Source organism: Aethalodelphis obliquidens, unplaced genomic scaffold, assembly GCF_003676395.1.
Source record: "Aethalodelphis obliquidens isolate GAN/ISIS:26980383/991018 unplaced genomic scaffold, ASM367639v1 scaffold27, whole genome shotgun sequence".
Lineage (NCBI taxonomy): Eukaryota > Metazoa > Chordata > Mammalia > Artiodactyla > Delphinidae > Aethalodelphis > Aethalodelphis obliquidens.
Window position 1 is genome coordinate 16,573,920 of NW_020837971.1, and position 25,001 is coordinate 16,598,920.

At 45.9% G+C, this 25,001-nt stretch overlaps 1 non-coding gene across 1 annotated transcript; it reads left to right on the forward strand.

The window, feature by feature from the left end:
- Positions 1-325: 325 nt before the first annotated feature.
- Positions 326-455, forward strand: LOC113629637 (small nucleolar RNA SNORA11). The gene has a single exon (XR_003436639.1). It is a non-coding gene; the product is annotated as a small nucleolar RNA SNORA11 (small nucleolar RNA).
- The last annotated feature ends 24,546 nt before the right edge of the window (positions 456-25,001 follow it).

Consider the following 25,001-nt stretch of genomic DNA (forward strand, 5'->3'; position numbering starts at 1 on the left):
GAATTTTCAGAGGAAAGCATTGGTATAACTCTTGGTTCTAAAGAAGGCAAGTTAGGGAAGGGCTTTTGTTTGTGTGTTTGCTCTCTTTGAGAATTATTATGAGCTCATGGATTTTTATAGGTTGAATGTGTTTCGGTCGACCATGGTTACTCTCCTCTCCGATGTTTGCTTGTCTCCACTTTGGTTGGTGAGAGCCCTGTTCAGCTGCTCTGGCATCCTTTCTCCTCATCTACGGTTTGTCACGTTGGGCACTTTTGGAGGGCAAATCTCAAGACTTGCCTTTATTCCAATTAGACATGATAGCTTGTTCAAGACCGTTAAGGTTGGGGTGTGCTCAGAGCAGGGGGTCTGAAGAAACAGCTCCTCTGTTTACAGCATACCCAACAGGAATCTGGGTGCACTGTGACAAGGGACACAAAACTTGTGGCCTTCCTATGAGCAAATACCCAACCCGTGTCCCTCTGTACCTCCACGTGGCTGTTGCACAGGACTAGTGGGACAGGGCTCAATATTGAAAGGAAGGCTACAGTATTTAGTGGGGGAGTTTGCCGCCTAGAGCCTGTCTGGTCCATGCATGGGTGGGCCATGAGTGGTCTTACAGACATAAAGGCTTAGAACCTCTCTTTTGGAAAAAAAAGAAAAAGAAAAATAGGTTCTATATACCATTCTGGAAAAGGGAAAACTATGGAGACAATAACCACAGTAAAAAATCAGTGGTTGCCAGGAGATTGGGGGGAGAGGAGAGATGAATACACAGAGTACAGAAGCTTTTATAAGCAATGAAAATACTTTGAATGACATTATAATGATGGATACATGTCATCATACTTTTGTCCAAACCCACAGAACGTGCAACACTGTTCACTTCATTATAGTGAACCCTAAGATGAACTGTGGACTTTGGTGATTATGTGTCAATGCAGTTCATCACTGGCTTAAAAAAAAAAAAAAGGTACCACTCTGTTGATAATGGCTATGCATGTGAGGGGAGGGGGTATACAGGGAATTTCTGTACTTTCCTGTCAATTTTGTAGTAAACCTAAAACTGCTTTAGAAAAAAAAGTCTCAAAAAAAAATTAACACTCAGGGTAGAAGTTTTTGGCAAAACTTTTGTTTCACTTTTATATATGTATACATATTAGATATGTGTTTGTTGGATTGTGGTGTAAAATGTATTTTTTAGATCAAGAAAGTTTTCTGATCACTGTCATTAAGTTATACTGGCAAACAAAAGCACAACTTAACCTAAAAAAAACAACATTATCATTCTTAGGTCCAGGGCTGGTACCCATCCTCCCAGGCCATCTGAACCCCACACCATACCAATCCATCTAATTGCATCTGCAAACTTGATTAACTATTTGGAGATAATTCCATGAGGACAAGAAAATACATATAAGTTTGTCCAAATTTTGTATCACAAGTTCAATGGTATGACTTGCCTTCAGCCTCATGAGAACAGTGAGATTTCCCTGAGGGCCTGGAGGATTTACCACCTGACCAGAGGACAAGCTACAGTGAGGGGACTGAGGGTGGGTCCTAACCAATGAAATTACATAGCCTGATTATCACGAGAGTCACTCCAGTGTCCCCTGGGAAATAGCAGGTTAGATGTGTGGCCCGTGAGCTCCCAAAAGACTGACTGGTAGAAGGGGCACGGCCTGGATGACCCCTCACATCTAAGAACTGCCCTGTAGTGAGATGTGTGGGAGTTGCTGTGATTCCGTAAGATGATGAGCAGCACAGAAGCAGAAATAACAAGGGAGACAATGGACTCTGAGGGTACAGAGCACAGCTCTCAGGCTGTTGAGAAACTGACACATGGCACATGGCGGGAGGTGGTGAGTTCTCTTCAGGGGTTACCTTGTGTAATCTGCGACTGTAAGGGAGGAAACTGAGGCACGAAGCATGTAGTAGAGTGTTGAAGCCAGAGTCCCGCAGGCATGCTCTGTGGCTCCCACAGTCCGAGGCGCCCCCCACCCAGCTGGAGCCAGCTTGGTTATAGATGGGACCAGCAGGAAGATGGCATGCAGGACACACTCTACAAACACTTACTTCTCAGGACTGTCATCAAAGGAAAACAGGATTTCTGCCAGTTAAACCCTAATGCGTCGACGGCGAAGTCTATCAGCTCACACTGTCACCTAATAGCTCACACGCCCAGTAATTTCACAAGAAACTGCAATCAGCCAACTGCCCCACACCCATCTGCGGGGATTCTGAAGCACGTCCTTTGCTGATGACTCAGTGTTCGTTTGCAGCGTGTTTGTGGGTTCACGAGGATTCTTTCTTCTTATTACAAAGGACCAAGAGTGATGGGTCCCTGTACTCCTGGTGCAGGTTGGGAGCAGTTCCTCTAATTACAGGTTGTCAAATAGTATTTTCCCTGTTAACAGCCTGAATGGCTCTCACAAAGAGAATTAAGAAGTTTGTTATTTCGCTTGATGTGCCAAAACATGCCCATTAATTTCAGTGAACAGAGAGGGGGAAATACACGTTGACCTACGGGCTGCATTACGAGCATCAAAATATTTGTGTCCTAAAGTGTAGCCTGGAACACGTTCTCCATATTTGCCTTTCCAGATACAGCTTTCATTTAGTTTTCACTCTTGAATTCGGTATCATGTCAGTTTAAGATTCTGAAAATTGAACACAATGTGCTTTCAAGTATACTTTAAAATATGGGGTTAGTTTCCTTTTAAGACTGAATATGCTTTTTAAAATAAAAAGGGTGTGTGTTTTCAGGATTCCAGTACCCTGCAGAATTTAGCCTGAGTTCTTCAGGGTTTTCACTATCTGGCCACTTGTGTCACACCCTTGTCTACGTCCCCTACACAGGACATGCCATTTGCCAGGCACTACTGTCGTCTGTACCTGCAATGTCCATGACCTGTTGTTAGACTCTGGAATATTTTCAGCTGTAAGTAATAGAAGAAGAGCTCTAGTGGCTTAAATAAAACAACAACAAGTCAGAGCTTGGCTCAGCAGCTCAAAAGTGTCAGGGCAGCCATTTTAACAATTGTCCTGACCTGTTCCTCATACCACAGCGTGGCCACTGCGGCTCTAGCCATCACATCACCTTCCAGGCAGGAACACACAGCTAACTTCTGCTCACCTCTCGGTGCTCTCCAGACTCTGTCACGTGATCCTCACAGCGGGAAGGGGTTAGGAAAAGGCAGCTGAGCGATTCAACTTTTCAATTGTTCTGAACAACAACAACAGCAACAACATATATATATATGTATATATATACACATACATAAAATATTTTCAAAACTCTTTTGAAATGTTCTAAAGGAAGAAAGTAGAGAAGGAAAATCCTCTGCATATAAATCTTGGGGAACATATAAATCTTGACCGTCAGATTTTTTATTAATTTTTTTCTAAATTGGAGACTTTAAGAATAATTTCTGCTCACACTTTAGGAAGTTGGTAAAAACATTTGATTACCAGTCATGCTTACGAACAGGTTTGGGCTACTATTTTTTTCCATATCAAGGCCATCCTTGTCTCTAGGAAATGTAGCATCAGGGAAGAGGTGAAAGCGGAACAGAGCAAACACGGCAGCCTGTACCCAGGGCCCTCCAGGTAAAGGGCCTCTAAGAAATAATCACTAACCTGGTAGGAAAGGCCTGGAAGGTTCTGCTCTTCCTTGCACACAGCCTTAAGACTTCAGTGAAGCCGGGGTTCCTGGCTAGCACATAAATCACAGGAAAGAGACGATTTTTTGAGTCGAATCTGGGAAGTAATAGACCATGAAGATTTCACTTAATAACAGGTTTGAATACATCAAGTAGCAGCACCACCTTCAGATCAGGGTTAGGACGGCACTGTGAGGACAGGGATCTCAGCGTACACAGGCCAGGTAAGTGCCCAAGGCCACACCTATACGGTAGACAATGTGGTCCATCCACACCATGGAACATCAATCAAGCATTAAAAAGGTAGGCAATTCTAACACATGCTCTGAACCTTGAGGTCATTACACTACGTGAAATAAGCCAGACTCAGGAGGACAATACTGCACCATTCCACTTCACACTCATGGAGACAGGAAGTGGATAAGAGATTGCTGGGGGCTGCGGCAGGGGGATGGGGAGTTACTCATCAGGGGGCATAAAGACTCAGTTGAACAAAATGAATGAGGTCCCAAGATCCGCTGGACACCACTGTGCCTACGGTCCGCAATACTGAATTGTACACATGAACATTCGCTCAGAGGGTAGAGCTCATTGTAAGCGCTCTTGCCACAATAAAACTAAAATTAAAAAAGAAAGAAAGAGTAAGAAACACAGCCAGGCCTGATTCTGAGGCCCACGGGGTTCTGCTCTGCCCTGTCCCCGGACAAGCATCCACGGGTCCCCATGGACACAGGTGCTGGAGGCTGTGCTCTCTCTGGCGGTTTAAAAAGAGGAGACTTCAGTTCTGCCCTCCGTCCTGGCCACTGTGCCTGCCACTGGACCTCGCCCGGCCTGGATGGTGGCCCCTCGTGCAGCTCTCTAGGAAGACCCTGGATGGGATTCTCAGGCCCATTTCCCAAGAGGCAGCCTGCAGCTCTGTCCTTCCACAGACATGAGGCTAAGGCCAAGGTTGCCCTGGGAATGGCACAGTCCAGGGATCGGGTAGGAATGGGGTGACACCAGAGCAGCACAGGGGAATACTGATGTCCATTTAAGTCATTTCTAATTACCCATGCGTAGGGTCATTGAGATCAAGGGAAAATATTACATGGGACGCCTCATACTAAAATTATTCATTGTGTATCTGAAATAAATTATGTCTCTAAGTTATATACCGCTTTAATTAATTCTATTTCCCTCTTGACTTAGCTCTCCTTATCAGTTAATTGTTTTGCAGAATTTGCTTATGAAATTCCTTGCCTTATTGCCATTTTCCACTTCCATCGAGATGTACCATCTGCAGCGGCTACATGCCACTTATTTCATTCCTTCGTCCCCTGATTATTTATTAGTGAGAAGCCGTGCTCAGTGCCAGCATGGTGAGCTGGTCTACCGAGCACGTACTGGCAGAACGTTGGCAGCTCTGAAAACTGTGCAATGGATTTGAGTTCTGGAGGCGCATCATAGCACATTCTCTGGTAGAAGTTGCTTTTCCATTCTTCGGGATTCCATAACATCTTTTGTTCAATGACTTTTTAAAATGTTGTTCCCCCCCCCCCCCCGCCCCCAACACACAAGCATAACAGTTCATTTTTGTTCCCTTCCTCTTTGGGACAACAGCCATGCCCTACTTCTCCCCTCGAGGGGAAGGGTATTTAGTAACATCCACATAAAAGAGAAGAATGCTCGAAGGGGTGAAATCCATTTCAAACAGGGTCATGGCAAGTGCCGTAAGGATGAGCTATTTTAAGTCAGAATTTCCTTTTCTGCTCATAATTAATGCCCCTTTGAAGAACAGCATTGACATTTGAAGGAATAAATAGTTCTTCAAGTTGTTTTAACAGATTCATCAAGTTTCTTATTAAAGGAGTGCTTCAGTAGCACTGTGGGCTGCTCTGTCAATTTTCAGAATCCTGTTGCTAAAAGGATTTTGAAAACTCTGAACAGCAAATAAGTAGACTTGTTTCAGTAAATCATTTCTAAAATCAGCATGAATTTGGGGGCCTTTCTTCAGAATTGAAGTATGATTGCAACACTTCACATGAACAGGATTCTCTCAACTGCATCTGCTAATGAGAACCAACCATTTTTGAATGTGAGAGAATGGAATACAACTTAATGGCCACAAAATCACCCCAGTCCTTCAATGGCTCCGTTTGAACAGTACAGATGTTGAAGTTAGAGAACCGTTTCATGCCGATGGCTTTGATGTCCATAGAAAGGACCTCAGATGCTGTCTGAGCAGCATTATGCAGAATCTGGGAAGGACAGCCCACACCTTCCATGGTATCGTTCCCTCCCTGCTTCAACTTTGAATAAACGTTGCATCTTTATGCAAATATCCCCCAAATGTGTTTGTGTATCATCTCCACTAAAAGCAGTGCAATTGTTTTCATGAACTCCTAACTCAGTAATAGAAGGTCTGCACAAATTCACCACTGTTACTCAAGGCTCTGCTGGAAGAGCTCTTACACACAATAGCCGTAGAAGCAAGGCTTTTTCAGGAGAAAAATATTGCACAAGCAGCGGGAAAGTTTTTTTCTTCATTGTGATGACTTGTGTCTGTGGCTATGCTGTAAAAAGGTGAAGCACTGAGATCTTTGACCATGCATGTATGTATGTAATGTCAATGGCGTGGTTACACTTTTGTTATTGCAAGAGATTTCGTGCCGGCACTTGAGAATTGGCTTCAACGTTGGGATCAGAAAATACTTCTGGCAGCAGTACGGTGAGACAGTCATCTAAGCTGAAGGACTGATGGCTGTGAGCAGAGTGGGAGTCATTACAGCTTCTGCTGCCATCACTGGAGCTGCTTCATATGAGTTTCTGTTCAGCAAAAAAAAAAATGTTATATTACATTCTTTGGTACTCTTTGAGGAAACCGTATATCTCTGCTGGTTTATGTCTGACTTGTGTCCTGAACCAAGAGCTTCAAGAGAACTTTTCTTCTGCTTAGGAAATGTCCAATGTTCAGAAAACTCATCAGGAAATTTGCACTTGCATTTTGGCATTTGAGGCCCAAATACACAAAGTATAAATCATAGGAACATGGCAAGAATCAAAAAGACTGAGTTAGGTAATCTCGCAGCTGCCAGGACACACCTGTCGCTCCCAAGTCCAAACTCATAACTGACCGTAAGCAGGGGGTGGAACCAATGAAATTGATTATGAGCTTGTGAACTAGAAGTAAATTGAACCCGTTGCAGAGAAACGGAACTTCCTGTTTGTCTGCCAGGAGAGCTGGATTTCTAGGACTCAGGCTCCCCCATCAGAGCTCAGCTGACCTGACTGAAGGTTTTGGTGGCCTGGCGCTCAGGACCAGTGGCCTTGAGAACCCCCCATGTTCAGGACTGGTCCCAGGACGAGGGCTGGTGATGACGGGTGGGCTGTCAGGGCGGGGGTTTGTCCTGGATGCATTTCAGAGACTCCGACATCACTGACTGTGTGAGAAATAAGTGCTTTCCATTCTCAGCACTGCCCTTCCCCAAACCCCATCCCACCTGCGGGAGAGGCCCCCAGGGATCCCCAACCTTTGTCTGTGGATGTCTGGCTTTCTATTTGTGGGACCACATAAGCGATTTTGGCTTCAATTACTGTGGTGGCAAATTAGCTCTATCAAAATTTTTTTGGTAATTTATTGTTAAAAGCTGAATATGGACCATTTAGGGCCTCCTGACATAGGTAGTACAGGATGCAAGGAAAACCATGAAATACAGGTCATACCTTGTAGATGCAGAATGCCTGACTACCCTAACTTAAGATTCTCTGGAGAGAAAGTGGGTCATAGCTTTCCCCCCCCACTTATTATTTTAAGATAAATGTGAGGTTTGACAGTGAGGCAGGTTCTGCTTCAGATCCGTGACCCCTCGTCACACCTGATGGGAGGGCTCCGTGTCACTGACTAGATGGTGGGGGGCTTTGTTGAACCAGCTGAAGCAGGGAAAGGACTGATACCAAAGAGCCTGGCTTAAGGGCTCCTTTCACCAGCCACACGCCCCCAGGTCTCCGCCACACCCCCAGGCTGTTGTGGACGTGGCCAAGGTCACCAGAGCCCCTCTGGACTCTTGCCGGCGCCCTGGGAGTCTCACCTAGTCAGAGGATGCCTTGTGGCAGGTGGTGATGGGCATGTGTTCTCCAGAGTCTCTACAAAAACAGTCAGACTTTGTAAAAGAGTTTGGTAAAAAGAATCGCTTCATAGCAAATATGTTAAATGAAAAGCATTCACTTCTCCTGGAAGATCTGTCAGAGTGTGATGAGAAAAGCATTCACCTGGGAATAGAAACAAAAAGCACACGATGCACAGAAGAATGAGATTAATGAGAGCTGTACCAGCTACCAGGGACCTCCTGGAAGGTGTCAGAAGGGAAGAAAGCCACGTGGACGGGATGTGTCACGTGTCCGTGGGCAAGCAGGCAGAATGTCGCAAAATGTGATTGTTTTCCCCAAGGTAATCTGTGGACTTCATGCAAATCCAACCCTTTAAACATCTTAAAGGATTTGGGAATGAATGAAACATTCGAGAAAAAAATCCTAAAGATAAAGGGAAAACATATGTGCAAGATTATCAAAGCTTCTGAAACAAAACAGAAATGATCAGGAGTTCCAGCTGCTTAAGTTAGTGCTGCTAAGCTAAAATCTGCAAAAGAATATTTAAGCAAAGGTATAGACACACAGATCAAAGGAGAACGAAAACACACCAGTGTCTGAAACTTGCAAGATAGGGTACGTCTCTAAGGAAAGGATAGAAGGAAGGATTTGTTAATGAATGTCCTTAGACCAAGTGGATAGCAATCTCAAGGGGGAGCATGTTGCATCCACACCTTGCATCCTGTGCTAAACTTAAATCCAGCTAAATTAAAGCATTTCAGGGAAAAAATAATTGCAAGACTAGAAGAAAACATAAATTATATTATCATGGAAGATAATTCTTTTCAGTTTTGAAGCAGTGGGAGAAATCACAGAGGACAATTCAGATTCTTAAAATAAAAATGTTAAATTGTGATATCACAAAAAAACCCTAAAGTCAAAGGGACAGTGGCTGATTGTTGAAAATATCTGTGTCATGTAGACTTTCCCAGAGCAATGAGAGCTGGGAGCTCGGGTCAGGCAGGGTTGGTTTAGAATCTCCCCAGGGAGTTTTCTGAGGCTGTTTCTCTGTTCCTTTCAGAGGAATAATAATCCTGCTTTCTTAGAATTGTGGAGGAAATGAGCACTGATAATGGATGTAGAGCGTCTGGCATATAGATGCTAAAAATGATAAGTCTCACTGTTACTACATAGATACTACATAGATACAGATAAAGAAGCCCTTACTGACATTTTTATAAGAGAAACAATAACCCCAGAGATAAGCAGAGAAAGGATTTGAAGAGACAAAATCATCCTTTCTCTATTTACCCTTCTATTTAAGTTCTTTCTCCTCCATCCATTTGTAAAAGAAAAATATAATTAGTAGACAATCGTCTGATAAATTGATCAACTCCTTTAGGATATCTTAGTGTCCAAATGAAAGCATCTTTAATTATTTTCAAGCCAGTTCAAAATCTGTAAAGAAGTGTAAAGCACTCAATGCTTGCACAGAAGACACCTAAATGGCCATGTCCATGGTCCCTTCATGTGTAGCATCACAAGGAAAGGACAGAGCATCCACAGTCTGACTCAGTGCCCAGAAAGCCCTAAGGACAGGGTCGTTGTTTGGGCACAAGGATGTGTTGTCCTGACCCTGCAGGGCTTGCTGTCTGGTGGGCACTGCAAAGGCAGATACTAATTTAACAAGGAGGCTTAACCCTCCTGGTAAAAATAAGGGAGAGATGCCCCCGGCCTTCCTTAGAGCATCTACTTTAGGAAATTTGCAACTGTAAGTTCCTTCCCTTTCCCTTGGAAATATATGGAAATCTGATTATAAGCAAAATAAGCTGGCCTCCAGCTTTACACCAGGAGTGTCTTTCTCCAGGATCCGGAACCACCTCTTTGGAAAGACAACCTCCCAGAGAGATGGCACTCTGGCTCCCAGTGTCCATGGGGGTGTTAGTGTCCCACTAACCTCAGTGGGTGCCTGGCCCCAGGTTGCTAAACTACTCCTGTCATAAGGAGAGGAGATATTTGTTTTTCTTTGGTCTCAAACCAAGAAGCAAACCCAGGTGGTCACCCCCAATTACCGGGCGAATCTAGGAGGAACTACATGTGACAAATGGTGCTGTCAGGTCTCTTACCTGAGAAGTTGCTATGTTTATCTTGGAAACACGTGGGTAGTGGGTTGTATCTGCTTAGAGTCTGAAGGGAGAGGCGTCTTCCTGTCTCTGCAATCTCTCAGCAGGTTGCCTGGGATGCACATCCCATTCTGTTTTATTGCTCCCTCAGTAATACACCTGTTTTCTCTGCTCCCTTTCTGAAGAGATTGGGAGAAGCTTTTGTTTGCGGTCACATTTCCTTAGCAGCGAGCAGTGGTGTTGGGGGGACCATGGCTGCAGTGCGCTGAGCACAGGGGGAAGACCTCTCCGGTGACCAAACCTTCCGGATGCTTAGTCAGTAAAATGAGGAGCATAGAGGGCTGTCGTGAGAATTAAATACTATATGTAAAATCCAGAAGCTCAGTCTATGCTCAGGGCTCCTGTGTTCCCATCCCTTCCACCCTGGTACGGAAAAGAGGAAAAGAAAGAGGAAACCAGGTAGAAAAGGTGCCTGGCTGAGCCCTGCAGTAACAGGACAGGGTCTGACTGTGCTAACCTCAGCCTTCGAGGGGGATCTGAGGAACGAAAGCATCCCCCCAGCCCCCCAGCCTGGGCCTGACCGGACGACTGGACGGCATCTTACTGTCCATTTTTCCACCGGTGTAAGCCTCTGTGTGCCCAGGTGTGCTGAAAAGCAGAAATGTAAAGAAATGTGAGGAGCCTCTGCTTTTCTGAAGAAGCGGAAAGAATTGCTGATCTTACAAAGAAACTTTGCTCCCTGAAGATTTTAGCGCTAATTTCGCACATTTAGAAATCTTGGTCACTTCGGCAGCATTGGAAGCAAAGTCCATATTTCTGGGGCTCATTGACTTGCAAACGTCCAGGCCTGATGAAATGGGAGCAGGGCTGATGGTACCAGATTTCCAGAGCCCAGGTGGCAGCTGGTTATGACCCAGAGCTCGGCCTTCTGTCATCTGAACTATTTCTTACCCATCCATCAGTATCGAAAACGTGAGGGCCAGGGTTCAGTGCCTGAAAGCACTTACTCCTTCTGTGGTGACATCCCGGGGGAGGAGGGCAACACTTCAGACCGGCTCCTGGATCCCCATCCCGGAAGCCTTACAGATGACCCGAGGAAAACCAAAGCCGTGGAACATTCGTATCCCCCAAACCAGAGCGAAGTGTCATGTGTCCCATGCTGCATGGAGTTTCTGCTAGATGTGCCACAAACGGGACCAGACCAAGGGCTGGGAGGCCTGTGTCCTGGGAAGTGAGTGATGGAGGGCCTGCTGGTAGCCTGTCGTCGGGGATGGAGGGGTGGGCGGAGGGCCGGGGGCCCAGCTGGGCCGCAGGAACAGGGCTGCGCTGCTGAACAGCGTCAGGTAGAGGATGCGGCGTCCCAGGCCACTGAGAAAGTAACGTGAAGTCTGTTAAGAAAAGAGTTTCAAATAAAGGACTGTGGTCCTTTATATAGCTTACGACAGACAAGAGTGCCGCATCTTTGTGAGAATGAAACAGCAGTACGTGCTCAGCGTTTTTAAGGAAATTAAGGGCAATGGGATAATAAAGACTTTTGAGATGACAGGAGGGATGGAAGGTAAAAGAACGACCACGAGGAAACATAATTAACATTTGTGTGTCCGGGCCCCCTTGCTGCTCCAGGATCTCACTTGCCCCGCAGTCACGCACACCTCTGACGGGTGGTCCTCGAGAGCACCCACTTTTCCCAGGGTGGGGACGACCAGGCCCTTCCCGATTGGTGAGCGATCCCTCAAGGATACAGTGATGCCAGGGCAGGCTCAGTGAGGCCCAGAGTGCTGACAACGTGCCGGATTCTGTAGCGCCTGGGAAACGCCCAGGACTAGCACATCTGCTTGCTCGTGTTTCTTTCTGCCTTGCTAGGCGCCACCCAGCTCCTTTTTCCAAGTTCAGGGAAAAGCTGAGTGGGCCAGGCCCCTGTGCCCCTCCTGAGGTTTGTAGAAGGGCTGGGAGCTCCGGCCTCAGCCGGGAGGGCGGCACTGCAAACTCTCTCCTGGTCCTGCAGGGAGGTCTGTGAGCCAGCCCAGCCCTGGGGAAGGGGCCTCCGCCCCCACTCTCCTGGCTTCCTGGGTTTCCACTGACTCCTCTGGGAGGTGGGGACCGGCTTCACCTCTGGAGGGGATGCAAGCCAGACGGAGTGGAAGGTGGGGAGCCTGGGGGCTGGTCTCGCTCGCAGGTGTCAACTGTGCAGATGCTGCTACATCCGCTGCTTTGGTTCTCGTCCTTCTCAATGCTTTCGCACTCTTTCCTTCCCCAGCTCTGTCAGCTGCAAACACATACTATTGATTTAAAGACGTTGTTTTAAGAAGCAGGAAGTGTGTGCCCTTGTGCACAGGAAGGGTCATCCGTAGCCCCTCAGGACGCAGCCATGTGTCCCACACACTGGAGCCCATATCAAATTATCTCTCCCCCCAGAAAACTGAGCTCTGTGAGGACAGCGCTTCTCTGTGCCGGTGTAGACAAGGGAGGAGGGGATATTTGAATGAATGAATGAATGAATGAGTGAATGGATGAATGGCATGCTCACTTGTTAGCCCCACTCCACTCCCATGTGGACCAGGGAGGCTGACTCTAGCATTTTGCTGGTGTAGATGACATACTAGTGAGTTCCTAGGGATAAACATCTAGCAATGGCATCTGCTCTGAGCTCCTGGCTTGTCTTGTGGCTCCGGCCCCGGTAGGATGTGCGATCAGGCTGACGGGACCCGGGTCAGAGCCCACACCCCAGCCGCGAGCCCACCTGATGCCGTGCCCCCGGCCAAGGGCACAACCAGGAGGCCCTCAGCCGGGTCTAGCTGTTTCAACGTGTCCTTGGAGCGCCCATACTGTGTGACAACTATGTTCCATCCTATCTCAGCACATGTCCCCTCCTGCCTCCCTCCCCCCACCCCCTGAAAACACTGGAGAATATATATCCTGAGGGTAAGAAGTCATCTATTGGTACATGGTTGGCCCTTTCCTGGGAGCTGCACCTTTGATGCCCTCTGGGTGGGGCTGCGACCACAGACAGAGAAGCTGGCCAGGCAGCTCGCGGGGAGCCCACTGGCCGGGGAGGGTCCCCGCCGCCAGAGTGTAGACTCCCGTTGCCAGGACCTGCCGGGGCCCCAGAACCTGGGTTCTCTTGTGAGAGTGATGGACACCCCCCAGCGTTCTGCTGTTGGGTTGTATGAGAACAGGCTGAACTGCATTTGCAAAACTTCAGTAGAACAGAGAGCGGTCACCCAGCCCTCCCACGGACGGAGCAAGGCTGTGTTCTCAGGGCTGGGCCCGCAGCTCTGCCCTGGGCTGACAGCTCCAGCTCTCACAGGGCTCCCCTCCAACAGGGAGAGGCCGCCTGCAGGAAACCGGGGCTTCTGAGGGGACCAGGACCCCAGAGCTCAGGAGAGGGGACTCACAGGGCCCTGTACGAGTTGGCGGAGGGGGTGTGGCCAACCCTGGGACGGCTTCAGTTCCAGACTGAGATGTTTCATCGAAGGGGAATGGGAAGCCACCAGGGGCTTTGAAGCAGGAAGAGACATCATTGCTTCTTATTTTTTAAGGAAAATCCACTGGGTAAGGTGGGGTTTGGAAAACTGGCATGGAGGGAAAGGAGGAGGGGGAGGGGAACAAGCATCCATGGAAGTGGCTAGTGGGCGCTCCAACGTGAAAACGCTGCTGTGCCACCCTTCAGGGGTTAATGAATGAAATGAGTCCTCCCCAGGAACTCCGGACTTTAACTCTTTTAAATGCTCAGTGCCCTGTGCTTCCCCAAGGTTCTTACATAAGTGAAGCAGGCCCATCCACCTCTGTCCAGAGAGTCCTGGAGGATGAGGCGCCGCCCTGTTTAAGCAAAGTGGAAAAAACCCGCAGGTCAGGCATTGGCGAGTGGCATGGACATATAGACACTACCAAATGTGAAATAGATAGCTAGTGGGAAGCAGCCGCATAGCACAGGGAGATCAGCTCGGGGCTTTGTGACCACCTAGAGGGGTGGGATAGGGAGGGGTGGGATAGGGAGGGAGACGGAAGAGGGAGGGGATATGGGGATATATGTATACGTAAAGCTGATTCACTTTGTTATACAACAGAAACTAACACAACATTGTAAAGCAATTATACTCCAATAAAGATATTAAATTAAAAAAAAAGAAGCAAGGGTAGTTAAGCCCCTGTTAAATAAATTAAAAAATAAAAATTAAAAAAAAAAGAAGCAAGGGTAGTTAAGCCCCTGTTAAATAAATTAAAAAAAAAAAAAAGAAGCAAGGGTAGTTAAGCCCCTGTTAAACAAATTAAAAAATAAAAATTAAAAAAAGAAGCAAGGGTAGTTAAGCCCCTGACGGGAGCGGGAGGGACCGCCCTGCTGATGGGGGCCACCTGCCACCCCTGGGTGGAGGTCTGTGCTCAGCCACTCCCCTCCTTCAGGAAGCCCCCTCATCACCTGGGACCTCCTTCCAGGAAGGCCTTCATGGAGTCCCCTCCCCACCTGCCATGGCCTTTGCAGAGTGTTCTGCTCAAAGGGGGAACACAGCAAAGTTTCATCAAGCTGGGTTGAGCAGTGATTTCGCTGAATCCCCAGAAACCCTGGGGTTTCTTCTGCCTCTGGGGTCCTCGGAGAGAACTGTTTTTAGTGAGTGTTTTGTTTCCTAATGTGAATAAACGTGAAAGCCAGGTTGCATGGACTAGAAAGTGCTCTTTCTAAGCCATGCAACTCACCCCGCTATTGGGGAGGGACCCCTGGCAGATCCTTCTGCTCTGCCATCCCCCCAATTCCCCCCAACCCCCCACCATCAAGAAAGCAGGCACCTGGCAGGCAGGGGCAGGAAACCTGGGCCAGGGGGCCGGGTCTTGCCCCGTGAAAGCACCACCTGCGGTGGCACCCACAGTCCTGCCTTGTGCCTCTCCTCCCTTTAAATAAACCCTTCAGAAACTCCTAGCCCTGGAGGGGCCTCCAGACACTCACTCACTCAGGCCACAGATTTTACACGTTTTCACAAATGTGTGGTCCATTGAGAGATACACAGTTTATCTGCAGACCCACAAAGACAGAGGCGTTTGCAATATGCTGTCCTGCATCATTTAAGGTTCCTGACACCTCGGTATATCTGAGAAATGCCTGCTGGACAGACTCTCTCCCTGACTGAGCTCTACCAGGCTCCTCTGAGCCTCTTCTCCACCAAGGCTCAATGTTGGGCTTCGTGTTCTTCCTGGCAGAGCTGTTTATAGCAAGAACCCTGCTAAACACGTGTAGAGACAGGTCCCCACCTTGACATCTGATCAAATTCCACATCCACCACCCTCCCTGGGCGATGTCTGATCATCCTGGCTGCCCTCAGCAAGAATCCTGGGAGGCTGGTTTAGCTAGAATCATCTGCCCACCCTTACCCCTGATGTCTCCTCTTAGTGATTTTCCATCCACTGACCTTGCCTTGTAAACCCTCACTTGCTGGTGCTGTATTTGGGGTTGAGCTCAGTTCTGTAATGAGGTCTCCTTTCCCTTCTGCAGTAGTTCCTGGGTAAAATCTGTTTTTACCTTTTTTTTTTTTTTTTTTTTTGCGGTACGCGGGCCTCTCACTGTCGTGGCCTCTCCCGTTGCGGAGCACAGGCTCTGGACGCGCAGGCTCAGCGGCCATGGCCCACGGGCCCAGCCGCTCCGCGGCATGTGGGATCTTCCCGGACCGGGGCACGAACCCGTGTCCCCTGCATCGGCAGGCGGACTCTCAACCACTGCGCCACCAGGGAAGCCCTGTTTTTACCTCTTTAACTACTGTCTGGCTTTGGTTCTTCCTAACAGCCATTGGGAGAGAGCAAATGCAGAGATGCCTCTTTGCCCAAAAGCAAGTGAGGCTTCAGTATTCTGATGCAATTTTCTGACCTCAGCTGGGTGTCCCACGCTTCAGTTCAAACCTGACAGCAACTCCCTGGAGTCAGAGCAGACCCCTCAGGTTAGGGGCAAGGTCCCCAACGAGACTGCCCTACCTCAGATGCCAGCCACCAGCGGGGTCCCCATTTCTGCCCGGCTAACTACTGATTCAGGGCTCACAAGCCCCCTCAGGTTGAATGAGTTGCTGATACCACACGCAGAACTTGGGGAGGCACCGTGCTTGGAGATTACTGATTTATTCCGAAGGGTACAAGGGAATGGCCACAGGAAGAGCGCTATAGAGCGATGTCCAGGAGGGTGCCGAGTGCAGGATCCTCTGTCCGTGGGCCAGAGTGCACCACCCTCCCGTCTGTGTGCTCAGCCCCACAGGGGGCTTTCCTGTTCACCGCACGAGGAGACGCATCCGCTCATAGATTCCTATGGCCTGAGTGCAACCGCGTGAACTGTGTAGCACAGGGTTTGCTCGCAGGGCATGCTATGTATGGCCACCCCTCTGCTGCTGACAGCGCTATATGCCCTTCTTCAAGAGACACAGTGACCATAGCAGCAGCCCTGAAATCCTGACTGGTTGGTAAGCCCTGCCATGTGAGGAATGGTCGTAGGAATCAGGAACACTGCCGCTGGAGATTCCTCAGACATCAGGTTCTACACCAGAAATGGGAACAGAGACATTTCAGCCGCCTCCAGTGGGATCAGAGGGTGGAAGCCACAGAGACGCAGATTTTGGTCCAACTGCAGGAGCGCTAGCGCTTTCTAATAAATAGAGCTGCTCTATGGCAGGATGCCGCCTGGTGAGGTGGTGTTTCCCCAGGACAGAGAATTCAGGGAATTTCAGTGACCATCCGGCTAGCAGGCTGTAGGGAGAGCCCTGCGTTCAGTGTGTTCATCCGCATCTGAGCTCCGATGACATGAAGTTCACGGACCTCCCTTTGCTTTGAGTGGACTGGGACATGTGGTTCACAGCAGCTCACGTCACTCAGAGGTCGTGTGATGTTGAGGATCTGTTATAGCCCTCTATGTTTTCAACTTATGTTTGTTATCTCATTTTATCCTTGAGTATTCTTAAGGTTCCATTTTATACATATTTTTAACTTTAAAGTTTTCCTGACATACAACAAACCATCTGAATTCCATAAACGCTAAAGGACTTACCCTCAATTCTCCCTGTTCAAAGGTTTTCTTTGTTCTCTGGTCTCTTCCTCTCTTTTCACAATCCCTAAGGAAGAAGATATGAGATTACATTTTAATGTGATTAAAGCACTGGAATGCAGCTGGTGGTTTTTTTGGGAGGTAATTATCACTGGAGTCAAATCTAAACAGAGGTCTCCGTGAAAAGTTGATAACGGTGAGGATTTTGGGTTTTGACTAGTGATTAACTAGTTGGTTTATTTTCTGTGCCTCTACATGTTATTAAACATGACCGACCTCCTCTTAACAACTTGATGGGGAAACCAGGCTCCTGTCCCCGGTTATCAATTTTACCTCGCATTTCCTCTCCTTGGAGCAAAGCCATGCTCAGTCTACCCTCAACTTCCAGCCAAGGTTTAGGGTCTGGAGGATGACTTGGTGGCTTTAGCAGACAGCGATCAGGCTAGCTGCAGTCTTCCAGGGGACTGGCCCTGCCCCAGTCTCTTTCTTTTCTAGCCCAATTCTATGACCTTTCAATTATTAATCACGTGTCTCCATATCGATGAGTTTTTTTGTTTTTTTTTCAATGAGTTTTAATCCTGAGTATATTCCAACATATTTGGTTACTTGGGTCACTTCTCTTGTTATTCTCAGATGTTCCTTGCCAAAAATATCAATAAAATCTTCCCAATACCACCAGCCCTCCCCACCCCACATGCACATGCTATCTTTCCTTCTATGTTGAGGATGGTGGGTGGACATTTACATCCTCTCTTTTCTATTTTCTCTACCCCATTCATTGATCTATTATTACACCAGAAAATCATCAATTTATTGATTAAATGATTATATCTTTATATAATCCTGAAAATTAATCCAGTCCACATAGTCTATTCTTCTTTCTCAGAAATTTCTTTGGGCATCTCAATTACCTACTTTTTACAAATAAACTTTCAGATGACGTTGCCAACAACTTAAGAAAAATGATCTCACCATAATTTTCTTTGACAATTCATTGGACTTTCAAATGAAACACATCTGTAGAACAGCCTGCAGGAAATGTGGACTGCACATTCAGGTATGTTGGGAAACTGGCTAGCCACATTGTAAAGCTCGAATCTAAGTCTTCTCATGACATCAAAACACTTTTTATAAGGATAAAGATTCAGATGTAAAGAATTAAACCAAAAAGTGGGTGGAGTTCTGGTTCCGGGTAAGATGGAGCTAGGGTACTCTTTTTGTCTCTCCCATGGAATGAAGTTATGGATTGTGGACACAGTACCTGGAACAGGGGCATGAGACCCTGACAAGCAAATAATGGTGGACGGAGCTGGGAGATAGACAAGATTTTGAAGTACCATTAAACCAACACTCGGTTCCTGGTCTCTTTTATTTAACGGTGTCCCCTGGGCTGGGCTCAGGCTGCCCAACCAGGAGTAAGCACTGATGGGACCACAGCCTCAGGAAGAGCCCTCCAGCATGGGCTCAGAGGGCGGAAAAGACAGAGAGGGGTGAAACATTCCTCCTTTTCCCCTTTTCTTTGGTTTGTCCATGCCCCAGCCCCCAGGCAGCCCCCCACCAGCAGAGGTGGTGGTAGGGGCAGCAGCAGCAGGGTCCCCAGGTGCTCAAAGTGCTGGAGAAAGGAACCTTCCTTCCAATCGGAGGAGCTGCTGTAGTTCTAGGAGGGAAGGGCGAGCTCCTCCTGCTTCTCTTTTCTCCTTGGCCTCCCTTCACTCGGCCCAGGATGCCGATGCCGTCATTGGAAGTTCAGGGTGGAGCAGGGTAACTGTAGCACCAGGACCAACAAGGAGATGCACAGAGATCAGAAAGTACCAAAGAGATCTCGGGAACGAGGGAGGAAGCCATGTGGTTGCTTGTGAGCTTTATGAACTCCTGACTCCAAACAACACATCAAGGAATTTGAGACCTGAGCCAGGGCATACACCACCTCAAGGCCCCAGGCTGGCTGTGGGTAGCACACGGGTAGGCAGATCTGGATAATGGTGAAGAGCCTTTGACAATAGAATGGGCACTGAGACCACAACCCACAGAAGGTAGGTTGAACTTGTGGCCTGAACCTGACCTAATCCCACAAGTTCAGGGTACACAGCAAAATTTCTCCGCACACAAAGAACCAGAAGAATGTCAGTTTGCATAGGAAAAAGCAATCAACAGAAGTCAATGCCAAGGTGACGGAGGTGACCAAATTATCAAAGACTTTAAACCTGATCCTATGAAAGTACTTTAAGAAGTAATAGCGCATAATCTTGAAACATACAGAAGGATAGACAATCTCAGAAAAGTAATGGAAAACATGAAGGAGAACTAAATGGAAAGTGTAAACCTCAAAAATACAATAACCAAAACTAAAAAATTTGCATAATGGAAATGAGAGAGTAGTCAGACTTTAACATTGCAGAAGAAAAAGACTGAAAAAAGAAAGCAGTGCCTGAGCCTTAGTGATTTGTGGGGTGCTGCTGCAAGGTCTAACGTTTGTGTCCTGGATTTTCAGAGAGGAGGAGAAAAAGTGTGGTGCAGAAAATATATCTGAAGACATAGTTGCTGAAAACTTCCCAAATTTGGCAAAACCCCTGAACCTACAAATGTAAGAAGCAAACTTCAAGAAGGGTAAACTCATAGAAACACAATGAAAATATATTATAAACACACTAAAGCCAAGAAAAAAATCTTGAAAGCAGTCACTGAAAAATGATGCAGTGCCTATCTATAAGAGAACAATGATTCAAATGATTGTGGATTCTCATTAAAACCATGGCGACCAGAAAGAAGTGGAAATACAGTTTTGAAAAAAAAGAACTGTCAATCCATAGTTCTAAGTTCATTCAGAGAATATCCTTTAGGAAGGAAAGTGAAATAAAGACATTCTCAAATGAAGGGAAACTAAGAGTCCTGAATGCCAGCCAACTCCTCCCAAAAGAATTGCTAAAGAAAGTTACTCAGACAGTAGGGAAGTTACTAGAGGGAAATGGAACATCAGGAATGAAGGGAGAGGAACAGAAATGGGAAGTATCTGGGCACATGTAGTAACCTACAATTCGTCTCTTGAATTCATTAAAATGTGTTACAAGTGAAAGCAAAAAATATAACACTGGTTGAAAGTGTTGTCAATTTATATAGATGTAATTTATAGAAAATGGTATTGAGGTGAAGGATAAAGGATTTTCTATGGTGGTTAAAATTCTATATCACACTGGAAGTGTAAAATATGGATTCTAAGTGGACTGGGAAAAGTTAAGCGTGTGTACTGTAGCCCTGAGAGCAATCAGTACACCAAGTAGATAAAGAGATATACATAGTCAAAACCACAACAGATACATTAAAATGGATTATTAAAAATGTTCAAATAATCAATATAAGGAGGAAAGGGGAAGCAGAAGGATAAAAAGTAGAGGAAACAAACAGAAAACGAAAATAAGATGGTAGACTAAATGCAACAATAGCAACAATTACAATACATGTAAGTGGCCTAAGCACACCAGTTAAAAGACAGAGAATGTCAGAATGGACGAAAAATGTGACCCAACTCTATGCTACCTGGAAGAAACTTACTTCAAATATCATGAAATAGTTAGGTTAAAAGCAAAGGGCTGGAAAAGGATCTAGCATGCAGGATCTGAGTAGGAAAGATGAAATAGGTACATTATTTTCAAAGTAGACTTCAGAGCAAAAAAATATTATCAGGGAGAAAGTGGTATTCCTAATGATAAAACAGGGTCAGTTTACCAAGAAGACACAGCAATCCTAAATGTGTGTGCACCTAAAATAAGGATTAAAAATACATGGAACAGGGCTTCCCTGGTGGTGCAGTGGTTAAGAATCCACCTACCAATGCAGGGGACACGGGTTCGAGTCCTGGTCCGGGAGGATCCCACATGCCATGGAGCAACTAAGCCCATGCACCACAACTACTGCACCACAACTAGAGAAAGCCCGTGTGCAGCAACAAAGACCCAACGCAGCCAAAAATAAAATATATGAAATAAATAAATTTATATGAAAAGTACATGGAACAAAACTCCTACCACCTGTTATAGCTAATCATTCTTAACATTAAGCTTTCTCTATTCAATATATAGAGAGCAAAATCAAAAGCCAACAGAACTGAAAAGCGAAATAGATCCATGATTATAGTTGGAGATTTCAATACTCCTATCTCTGTAATTTATAAAACAAGTAGACAGAAAATCAGCAAGAATGTAGAAGAATTCAACAGCACAATCAACCAACTGGATCTAATTGACTTGTATGAAACACTCCACCAAAAACAGAATATACAATTTTTCAAGTGAACATGGACCATCCAACACAATCAACCACCCCCTGCGTCATAATTAAACCTTAACAAAAGTAAAAGAATTGAAATCATTTGAAGCAGATTTTCTCTATATAGTGGAATTAAACTAGAAATCAAAAACAGATAGGAAAGAGGAACATCTCCAAACACTAGGAAATAAAGCAGCATATTTTAAAATCATCTGTGAGTCAAAGGGAAATTCTCAAAGGAAACAGGAAAATGTTATACACTGAACAAAATTGAAATTATACCAGAATCTGTAGGATGCAGCTAAACCAGTATTTGGAAGGAAATTTATACCATTAAATGCTCATATTAAAAAAAAAGAGAGAGGAATGTCTTGAATCAGTAATCTGAGTTTTCACATTAGGAAACTAGGAAAAAAAAAAAGAGCAAAATAAAACCAAAGAAAACATGTTCTAAATAGATATTTATGTCATTGGCAAAAACTTTGATTTTTCCTTTACAATGTTTGTACTTGTGTACTTTTCCCCCTCTTTTCATATTGCATTGGTTAGAATGCCCAGGAAAAACCTAAAGTTTATTGGTGAAAGCAAATATTCTCATCTTATTCCAGATACGAATAGGAATGCCTCCATTGTGTCACCACAAAGTAAAATGATCATTTGAAGTACATTATTCTTTATTATGTCAAGCAATGTTTTTCTTCTATTACTAGTTCAATAAAATGTTTTAAATTAAGAATGGGTATTGAATTTAATTTTATATGTGTATTATTTATTTTGAATGGACACAGGTAAATGGAACACAATTCCAATAGCCTTCATCTTCAGAGATAAAGTGATTTTTTTTATCTTAGGGGGAAAGGGAGGAAATGAGAAGTGAAATGTAGATAGGAATAGAGAAGGGAGGATTATATTTTCAGTAATTATTATTTTTTTAGTAATTATTTTTTAAAAGAGCATTATGATAAACTTTGTAGGGAAGCTTGGTAAAATCCATTTGTTGATAAGACAATATATGAAATATATAAGAAATGTACAATTTCCTTTAAAGAAATTTTGAAACCAAAAGAACAATTTATATGAAAATCTGTAGAGAAGGTAATTGAAAATGCATTCATAAAAACTATTGCAATTGCATAATCTATGTATTATAATCTGCATAGTCTTTCAGAAGGTTATAACAATACTAGTCATCATCTCGAGTTATTTCTCTTTAACTATTTTTACAGCAGATACAAACAAGTTAGGCATATTTCAAAAATAATCACAAAAGAAAAAAATAACTTTAGGAAGCATATGGTGTAAGGAAAGGCTTACTGCTTGTACGAACCCTGCTGCAGACCAAGGGTTCCTGCATCTACTTTCCTGCCACTCTGCCCGTCCGTAAAGTAGGGGGTTAGATAAATGTAGCAGAGTGCTGAATCACATGGACCAAGCTTACCTGTCACACCTCTCCTTGGGACAGCCTGACTAAGGAGTTGTGGCCACTTGGCCAGGACCTCAAAGGGGACGTGATGTGTCTTGGTCAGCTCTGGTGGCCATAACGAAACAACACAGAGAGGGGGGCTTAAACAACCAGCATTTATTTCTTACAGCTCTGGAGGCTGGAAGTTCAAGATTGAGATGCCAGCCAACTGGGTTCCTGGCTTGCAGATGGCAGCTTTCTCACTGTGTCCTCACATGACAGAGAGAGAAGAGAGAGAGAGAGACTGTTCTGGTGTTTCTTCCTCTTCTTGTAACGGCACTAATCCTATCCAGGGGCCCCACGCTCATGCCCTCTTCTAACCCTCATCACCTCCCAAAGGCCCCGCCTCCTAAACCATCACATGAGGCATGAGGGTTTAACATATGAATTTTGCCCACAACATGGTGCTAGTCAGAGTCAAGGCCCACAAGGAACTCAGAGTGTGGCCAGCACCCACTTCTGTCTACATGTCCACCTGAGCCCTGGAGGACCCTGGACGCCTGCCCTAGAGGCTCTGAGCTCTTGTCACCCTGCTTGTTTGAGTGCTGGCCTCTGTACGTCTGCCGGGCCTCCTTTACACCTATGACGTCCAGCGTGGGGACGGGATTGCGCCTCGTGAGGCATTGTGTCAAATCCAGGCTGGGGACCAGCTGATTTTGAGTCAACGGTCATGCCATATGGACAGGAGTAATTTGTTTTGTGGCAATTCTGTTTTTGGGAGGAGGGGCCTCACCATGCGGCGTGAGGGATCTTAGTTCTTAGAAACTTATTCTCTCACAGATCTGGAGGCTGGAAGCCAAGGTGTGGGCAGGGCTGTGCTCCCTTCAGAGGCTCTCACGGAGGAGGCTTCCTGTCTCTTCCAGCTTCTGATGCCTCCCGGTGTTGCTGGGCTTGTGGCCACGTCACTCCAGTCTCACCTCCGTCTTCACGTGGTCTCTGCTCTGTGCGTCCCTGTGTGTCCTCTCCTCTCCTTATAAGGACACCCGTCCTTGGACTTTGGGCTCACCCTAGATCCAGGATGATCCCATCTTGAGATCCTTAATTAATTACATCTGCAAAGACCCTATTTCCAAATACAGTCCTGTTCTGAGGTTCTGGGTGGACATGAATTCTGGGGAACACTGTCCAACCTGCTCCATGGTGAAGAATATTATACATTTGTCCTTAGACTCCTAACCCACTTAACCACAAGTAGAATGAGCGTAGCAAAGTAAGAAAAGGTAAGTTCTTGCATTCATCTGTCAATGTTAGAGTGTTTCTCTTTTCTCACTTCTGAATAACTTGTCTACTCTATTGTCCTCAGAAGTCTTTCTTTTTCCTATTTTAGCTACGCCAGGAAGAACTGTAATATTTTCCAAGGCCTGAGCTGTCACTGTCATGGGCTCTTACCCTGGTTTTGTGCCTCTGAGTGATATTCTTGGGAAGAGGCAAGTGGAGTAGATCTTGGGCACTGGGAGGAAGGTGGACCTCTGCAGGGTCCAGCACAATTCTAAGAAGAGTCCCCGTGGTCACGTGGCCACCACCCAGGGCTTGGGGGGGTGTCGGTGAAGGGTGAGCTGAAGCACCGATGGTCCTAAAGCAGGCTTGCGGGTGGGGTTGGGCTCAGCCATGCAGGCGTGGGAAACAAGCGGATCTTTCTGAGAAGAAGCCTGACGGAGCTGTGATCCATGGTCACTGGTGTGTTAGCAGCAGGAGGGACACGGGGGTCTGGAAGCAGTGCTAGCTGTCCAGAGGGGATATTCTCAGTCTGGACTAGAACCGATGAGTGTGTGGAATGAAGCAGTGACGGTAGAACAAGAAATGAGGGCGATGCGCTATTTATAATAGCCAAGACATAGGAGCAGCCTAAGTGCCCATCAACAGATGAATGGTCAAAGAAGATGTGGTCTATTTTTTTTTCTTTTTTTTTTTTTATTGGAGTAAAATTGCTTTACAATGTGTTAGTCTCTGCTGTACAATGAAGTGAATCAGCTGTATGTATGCCTATATCCCCTCCCTCTTGGACCTCCCTCTCCCTCCCTCCGCCCATCTAGGTCATCACAGAGCACTGAGCTGAGCTTCCTCTGCTATACAGCAGGTTCCCACTAGCTAATTATTTTATACATGGTAGTGTATTTATGTCAAACCTAATCTCCCAATTCGTCCCACCCTCCCCTTTCCGCCCTGTGTCCACATGTCCGTTCTCAACCTCTACTCCTGCCCTACAGATAGGTCCATCTGTACCATTTTTCTAGATTCCACATATATGCATTAATATATGATATTTGTTTTTCTCTTTCTGGCTTGCTTTACTCTGTATGACAGACTCTAGGGCCGTCCACAACTCTACAAATGAGATGTGGTCTATATATATACAATGGAATATTACTCAGGCATAAAAAAGAATGATATTGCCATTTGCAGCAACATGGATGAACGTAGAGAATATTATGCTTAGT